The following is an 8,107-nucleotide window of genomic DNA, read 5'->3' as shown; positions in this document are numbered from 1 at the left end:
CCTTGAAGTGTGTTAGAACACTTCATTCAAGGCCGTAACGGTACACTACAGAACACTACACTGTAGGAGGCAATGTGGTCAGCATTACGCTCGCCCGAGATTATTACCCTGATTTGACTCAGGTACTCATTCACAGCTGAGTCGACTGGTATCCGACGTCAAATCATGATACAAATCCCACTGCCGCCAGCGAGATTGGAACCGCGACCTTCCGTACGACAGCCTTGCGCTCTAACCACTCAGCTATCCGGACTTGTATTAGTATGGCATGCTAAAAAGTAGACACCGTTTTGTAAATAGCAACAGTACCGAGTACTCTTCAAAGAGAGTCCATTGATTTGCAGATGTATCCTTACCATTAAAGACGGCTTAGAGAGGTTAATTACAATTTAGCCCAGTTGCTTAAGAAACACAGAAAACGTTGGGAGTAGTTCGAGAGATTTCACAATTTGCCTCACTTTTCCAGCTAGGATGACTTCCTAAAAGATCTAAGATTAATGTCTGCCCATTGTCTAAGCCTTATAAATGGAAAAAGATATCTGAAAACGCTCTTTATAGAATAGATTTCCTCTTTTATAGCACTATATTCCGATGCCAGTCTTCGGTCTAGCGAATGGAAAAGTAGTGGGATCAGATAATCTAGTGACGAGTATACACCCTTACTAGAACAACTGGGATATGATCAATTTCATGATCGAAACCATCCGACAAAACCTGAGCAAAGCGGAAAAGAAGGTCATCACAGAACAAGGAAGATTCAGCAAGCGCCATGTATTATAGATTCGCTTTGTGATATAATACTATAACGACATTTCCATAGGGTAGGGGACGTAGGGTGTGGTTTCAATTAGAAACCTGAACCATTGCAATCTGAAAATATATACTTCTGGATTAAACAAAAAACGAGTCGGGAAACCTTCTTCTAGTATGAAAGGTTTTGTGTATTTCTTATATAGTGACATTTTATATATATATCGTCAGAATATTAACTTTCGCGTGCTACTGACATTCAAAATCTTAGAATTTGTACTGTTAGTAATAGTGCGATTTCCACCAAACTTGGTTGAATTATGTTATATATTATAGCCAATAATATTGTTATATATTATTGTAAATATTTTTGGAATGTCATGGTTCAATGGACTTAAGCCGGTTTTGCAGTCAATTACTAAAAAATAGTGTAATATACTATTATTGACTTCATTTGAACAAATATCGGTATGGATGGTATTTCGGAGCCCAGGAATGGTATAGTGGCAGCTTCGTGATTTTTTTCTGTGTTATCTAAAAATGTGAAAGAAATTATCATTTTTTAGCCCCACCCTCCATCTTTGACATTCATGTCAAAATTGAGACTAGCTCAGTACTAATCGAGACCTTTCATTTGATATCCCACATGACTATATTCGGCAAAAAAAATTACACCCGATTTAAATTCTTTGTAGAATGATGTAACTCTTTGCATGGATGGGTGTTCACAGTTCCAACGTTTCCGCCAAATTTGGTGTCAATCAGTACAACCATTTCTGAGTAAAATGTAAAGCGATTTTAATAGGGTTTTGTTTTATATAACATCTAAAAAAACAGGTAAACAGACAAGAGCAGACAAAAACTAATTTTAATAGGGTTTTGCGTCACACAAATACTTTAATATCCGGACTTTGAATGTATTCTGTGGTTTTCATTTTACATTTTGTATGACTTTTGATATTTCCTTTACATTGGAAGATTCAAAAGAAAATATTTAACGACTTTTGCTTAATAGAGTTTTAAAATTTAAAACTGTCTCAGACCAATTTCAAGCTAAGAGAAAAGTGTCGTTGAACCTCCAAATTAACCTTATTTATTTCTAAACTCGTTTAAACGAAAAACCTATGTAGAAATTGTTGACGATAAGAAGGTCGCAATTATCTTTATTTAATCTTTATTTAGAATTTAAAATTACTGGATTTTCTTGCCAAATGATCTTTGCTTGTTTTATGAGCTCCCAATTTAAAAGAAAATCTTGAGATATGGGCGCCTTACAGCGGCTAATATTATTGAAAACAAATGAAAACTGATAAATACGTGTCAACGTTTGCACAGTAGTTTTGAAAATTACTGAAAAGCTATCGTAGTACGCCGTGAGCTTTTTCGCCCAATTGTGTTGTTTATGGCGCAGTATTCACCCAACCATCTGAGTAGCCATCTTGAATATTGAGTTTCATTTGGTTCGTGGGAGAGGGGGTCGACGACGACGAAAAGTTTTATTTTTCGCAAAAAAGTTGTTTTTTCCTCAGTAAAACGCGAAATTGTTGAGCACGGAATATCCGTTCGAAAGATAAAATAATTAAAAACATTTGATAGAATCGTCTCCGTACGTGGTGTCCGTTTAATCGGGAAGCGAGAAAAAGTCGCCGAGAAAAGTTGAGGTGAGTATCCATAGCAGAAAAGTATTTCCTTCCCCAATTTTCCGTGCACGGAAAAATCGAAATCGAGATTTCGACGAGGACGTATTTCGCTCCTGCGAACTTTTTCTCACATTGTTTGGCATTGGACGGCGGAGTGGAGCTCATGTGATGTTTTCGCGATAAGATTGGACCTGGAGGGCGACTGCAAGTGCAATTTAAGGTATTTTGGTGATAAATACGAGGCGCCCTGCCGATAAGTTGCGCGATTGCTGTACTGCATTTCGATCTACTTTCCGTTGGACGATTTTTCGGTCTGTGGAGTGCACGAGAGAATGGGGTTACTGTGTCAGCGCGGATGCAGCGGGCGGCAGCAGCGGAGTTGGCAGTTCCCGTGGGCCCGAGGGTCCGCAGAAGAGTTGAAATCGAAAAATCTCTCAGGTGTTGGTCGTGAAAAGTAAAGTGCAAGGGGTGTGCGGAGCAGGCTTGTGGGCGACGGCGTGCGGTGTGGAGCGGTGGTGGTCGGAAGGAGTGCGGGCGGGGGCCAGGGTCGCGGGTTCGAGACTTGCCTCCGCTAACCTATATTTGCCATAGTGCATTTCAACGGCGGAGCTCGCTTACTTGACAGACGGCTGGCTAGTCGGGAGGCGAGAATGAGGTGTTTTTTACTACGGGCTTCTGACTTTCATTCGGTCTTATGGCGATTTTTTGTTTATAGCCTCTGCTAATCGGCATTGTTTCTACTGGCTTTTTAGTGAATGAATAGCCAAACGGGATTGCACGAAATTTCCATCGATAGTTGTCTGATCCGCCGATTTCACGGAAGTGGGACAGCGACGGTAATGTAAATTTGGTCTTATCGCTTTTCTTCTCTGCTTCGCTTCAAGTTGTAGCGAGAAATCTTTGCATTAGCAATAAATTGGGCTGCGCGTTTTCGTGTGTAGCGTTTAACGTTGTTTCGCGAAAGTGTAAAGCGTTTTGAGAGAAAACTGGAATAGTGAGCAGTTGGTCGCTGCTTGGTGTCGAATGTGCTGAAATTAAAGTGCGGAGAGATGCTGCAGCCTTTGCTGTGGCTACTTGAGTTGAATGCATTGCGTTCTAGCGGGCCAAGCTCACTTTCAGCGTAACCTGTGAACGGCGAATGTTGTAAGTCGGCTAACACCTGTGCGCAAGTTCAAATGATAAAAATTAATAGCGCAAATTCGAATATGTTGCGCATGAGCCGTGCTGCTGTCAGTCAGGCGTTCAGTGATGGAGCGTTGTAAAATCAAGAGCCAAACGGGCACACATGGCTTTTGTGATTTTTTTTGGGAATTTAATTATCAATGTAAGTTTAGTAGTTTTCGTTCGCTAGGGAAACTCGTTTGGATTTCAAGTTTCTTTGGGGGAAACTTGGTTGTGGAATTTTTAAATTCTGGGTAGATGCATAAATAAGGAGCTTTTCTTCCAAATGATCCTCAGCCGTTCTGAATTAACAAAAGCTGCTATTTCACGAACACTAACAATCATGAATTTTTCGGAGCGTTTATTTTTTTGCTGATTGAACTCATCTTTTGATTTTTTTCCTAGCAATATTTCATTGGTTGCACAAGACTATCGTTTAGCTGCTTTGTTTCTATCTCTGAGATTTGATTCAGGAAATCACTACACAAAAAATATTTCTGACTCCAAAAATCAATCCGTGATGTTTAGTAGCGAAAGGCTGCTCCCGTCCTGGAGAATTGGATATATTTATGCTAAACACGCTGCCGTAGGCAAAAAAGTGCTCCTTACCTATGTAATAAAGAACTCTGCAAAGGACGTCACTTTAAATATTTGCCGCAGAACGGTTTATTTTTCTTTTGCAAGGACAAAATCTCATTCAAAATGGTTTTGAATTAACCATTTTAGGTGATCATTCTACTATCTGCAGGCAGATCTGAATTGAAAATGAGCTGCAGCACGTGACTTAGCTTACTATCTTGGGGGATTCCTGATTGTACAGTAAAAACTCTAATGGCGGACACTGACCGTCGAGCAATTTTGTCTGATTTAGACGGGTGTCCGTAAATAAGTAGGAATAATTCAATTTTTTTGGAAAAAAATCTATTGAGGGAGGTTACCCTCGTAAGTAAATTTTTATTTACATTAGGTTTTTCAGAAAAGTCGGGGAAATTTTGAACTAACTTTTTCTGTTTTTCTTCCAAGAACAGTGTTTGAATACGTCCCTCTAAATTATTTAAATGCCCGCAAGCGATATAGTTGTTTTTACAAAAAAACGAATGTTGAAATTGTTGTCAAAGCAGCCTGATTTAACAGAACCTCAAGCTGTTCAGTGTCGGAATCCTCTTCATCTAAGCAGATTTCGCTACTTGAACCGTCGATCGCAATCTCTGGGAGTATTAATGGGGGCTCAATGGCTAATTCTTTATCGATTTCGAGGAATTTTGTTGCGTCGGAATAGCCCTCCCCAAGTGTTTCTGCCAACTGAAAAATAGAAGGCAAATTTGCTGAGGACAAGTCATCCTCAGGGTGGAGTTCCTCTGATTTAGAATCATTTTTGTCAAGTTCAGCTTTTCTATAGCAGTTTATAATTGTTACTGCTGAATCTTAATCCAGACTGATTTTATGAAATGCATAGCCTCCAAGACGTTAATTGGTTTCTTCGCCGAAGAACTTTCAATGCTTGCCAAGACGTGCCTAACATGCATGCTTCGATAGTGATCTTTGAAATTTTTAATAACGCCCCGATCTAACGACTGACAAGCTGATGTCATGTTGCTTGGAAGAAAAATAATTTGTATGTTTTGTAATTGCAAGTCGCGAGAATGCGAAGTTTCATTGTCTAGGAAAAGCAGAATTTTCCTTTTTTTGCTGCTAAATTGTTGATCGAATTCCATTAGTCACTGGGTCATTAACTCGCGTGCCATCCACGCCTTTTTATTAAAATGCCAAAATATTGGCAACCGCTTGATGTCATGGAGGCAAATGCAGCTTTCCCAATTACGAGGGTTTTTTCTTTTTTTCATGCTAAATTAGCGCACAGTAAAATTGTTAACTTTTGGGCAATTTTCTACCGTTTTGTTGGGTAATGTTCTAAAGAAAAGACCTGTTTCGTCGGCATTATAAATGCCCTGGGGTCAATAATGTTGTGGATTAACAACAGATGCTTCACCAGACACATCGAAATGCTATGTTGTGTCTACTGCGAAATCTTTGCAGCCAACCGTTAGATGCGGGGAAATCTTTAACTCCAAGGCTTAAGATTATTTCTTTCTCTTGAATAATTGGTCCCGGATCTTGCAAAACCAGTTATAAACCATGGCATCAATATTTGTCCCTTTTGAATTGATAATCTTTTTACTATTATTATATATATTTTCTCCAGCAATCCATCTTGTTGCCCTTTATTACGCACAAAAAGGGAAGCCTGCGTCTTTCCTATATCAACTGTTTTACATTATTTGCCTATAGTTTTACCGTTTGGCTAGCACACGCACTGATATATTTTCATATCCGTTGAGAATATCTATTTTCTCTTTTAAAGAAAACACTTTGCTCTCTGACATTATTATTTTACCTTTTAGACTTTTCACTTCAACTTGCTGCGAATGAATGAGACAATGTTGTGCTCATAAACGAAATTAACGCATACAGTTCTTATCAGGAGAGTCCCCAATTAGTTTGTGGACTCTTACGTTTGCATTCCTACGCACAATTTTGTGCGTTGTGTACACTATTAAGAGGTTAAATTATAAAATCTATTGTCCACGTCCGGTCATGAGGTAGGTGTCCGGCCAAGAGAGGCAAATTGTTCTGACATGTACAAAAAAATCATAATCAGAGAAAAATTGTCCGCCCAAGAGGGGGGTGTTCGCTAAGAGAGTTTCCACTGTATATGATGGTCCAGAAACGTGAAAATTGTGTACTTTACTCTGAATTTTCATACAGCAAGGAAATATTAGACAATGCGATGCATTTTTACAGTGAGTAACTATTTTGCATTATATACTAGGAGTTCGAATCACTGCGTCGAGAGCCTGCACGATGTCGAGGAATTCTATTTTTCAGAACAGATCTGATTTCAGAACCATTTCTGTGGAGTAGTTCAATAGCGCCGTGTTTCCTCAAAATCCAAACTGATCGGGGGTGGTTTCAGATGCAAACGGCAATATTCTCTTCAACAGTAATTTCTTAAGTAATTTGAAAGAATAAAAAGGTTTATAGAGGATCCCAAACCTGGTTGAGAGAGGAAGAGTTCGCAGGGAGAAGGCGAGGCTAGCTTCATGGGAAAGCTGTACTCCGCAGAGGTAGGGACTTCGCTGTGAGCTTATTGTAAAAGGCAAATTAAAGGGATGGCATTTTGTAGTCTAGCAAGCTACAGTTCTCGAATGGTCTCTCGGCTACGACATTTTGCTTTCGTCAACGGTTTGTTGGGTCCTGGAATGTGTTGCGGTACAGTGTTGCTGTACTCCGACAAACCTGCGGGAAGTAAGGTTGAATCTAGTGTCGGGTTAATACTTTCCGCGTCCGCTAGACATGTCTTCATGCCTGGATAGGGCTATCAGCTAGATTACTAACTGGGAGATATCAGCCCAGGATGAGAAACATCTCAATAGTGCAGTGTTACGCACCAAGAGATATTTCCGATACAGACGAGAAGGAGGCTTTCTATGGGCTGCTCAACACAGTTTAAGAGAGACTTTCTAAAGGTTCCTATATTTGCACAAATTAATAGTATATTAGCACATTTTAGAAATTCACTCGAAAACCGTCCTTAAGTACAGAATGTTGGCATTAGTATAAGTGATAACATAAGACATAACTTTGGTAAGTTTTAAGGAAATGCCCCTATTATTAGTAAAGTTATGAAAGGTGAATTTTTTTAATTTTATGTGAATTTCGTGCATTCTAAAACATGTATGACGCCATCATAACATATCAATTCGTCAATATCACAGCTATTACTCGAGACAGACATGTATGTATTTATATGTATAAGCTAATGAAGCTTTGGGGTAGTACCTAATTTACATAGATATATTTGCACATTAAACCAGCAATATTTAATATACGCACTGTGTATGTAATATTTATGCTTTTGTGCAAGAAGTAAATCTGAAATGTGTATACAATCGATTTATATACGTGCATGTATCAGTATAGTATTCAGTAATAGGCAATGTTTATTTATTTAATAATAATAATCGTTGGTGCAACAATCCATATTGGATCAGGGTCTCGAAGTGTGTTAAAGCACTTCACTCAAAACCGCAACGTTACACTACATGTTTAGGTTGACCATAATATCTACCTCCGTAATATGTATATACGTATATGTAGTTTGAAAAAAAACATGAAGGAATATTTCTGGTTTTTGGCCATATACGAATGTTTATCACATAAGATGAACACAAAACCTCTATACTCGAAGCATTAGCTTCCGGTATTCCGACTTGACTATTGTTTTAGTGTGAAAGCACTCTTCTTTCGTTCTTGCGAATCATTGTTTTGCAGCTTTTTTAACGCATCCTGAGGGTCGAAGTGCATACTTGAAATGAGCGTATTATTTGGAAGCGTTGAGGTTAACAACTTGGTTCAGTTGGGAAGTATAGATAAAGTAAAGGGACCGTCCTAAGAATTTATCTTTGGAAAACTCGTACAGTGGCGTGACTTAAAGCATTAAAGTTTAGAACTTCGGTCCATACCATGTCAAAGGCTTGGGTTACATGCAAAAAGAT

At 38.9% G+C, this 8,107-nt stretch overlaps 1 protein-coding gene across 19 annotated transcripts in view; it reads left to right on the top strand.

Moving 5' to 3' along the window:
- Positions 1-2,153: 2,153 nt before the first annotated feature.
- LOC119649039 (protein boule) overlaps positions 2,154-8,107 on the top strand; it is a 32,225-nt gene continuing 26,271 nt past the window's right edge. For 13 of the 19 annotated variants that reach the window (XR_005249086.1, XR_005249085.1, XR_005249084.1 and 10 more), the window contains exon 1: positions 2,157-2,411. The gene's annotated coding sequence lies outside the window, so the exon portion shown is untranslated. Of the gene's footprint in view, positions 2,412-2,478; positions 2,611-3,068; positions 3,227-8,107 lie in introns of those variants that run through there. The other 6 variants (XR_005249087.1, XM_038051005.1, XM_038051011.1 and 3 more) reach the window with 4 other exon arrangements.

Source organism: Hermetia illucens, chromosome 2 (genome assembly GCF_905115235.1).
Source record: "Hermetia illucens chromosome 2, iHerIll2.2.curated.20191125, whole genome shotgun sequence".
In the NCBI taxonomy this organism is placed as follows: Eukaryota; Metazoa; Arthropoda; class Insecta; order Diptera; family Stratiomyidae; genus Hermetia; species Hermetia illucens.
Note: the sequence above shows the minus strand (reverse complement) of the source record. Positions and strands in the feature narration are given on the sequence as shown.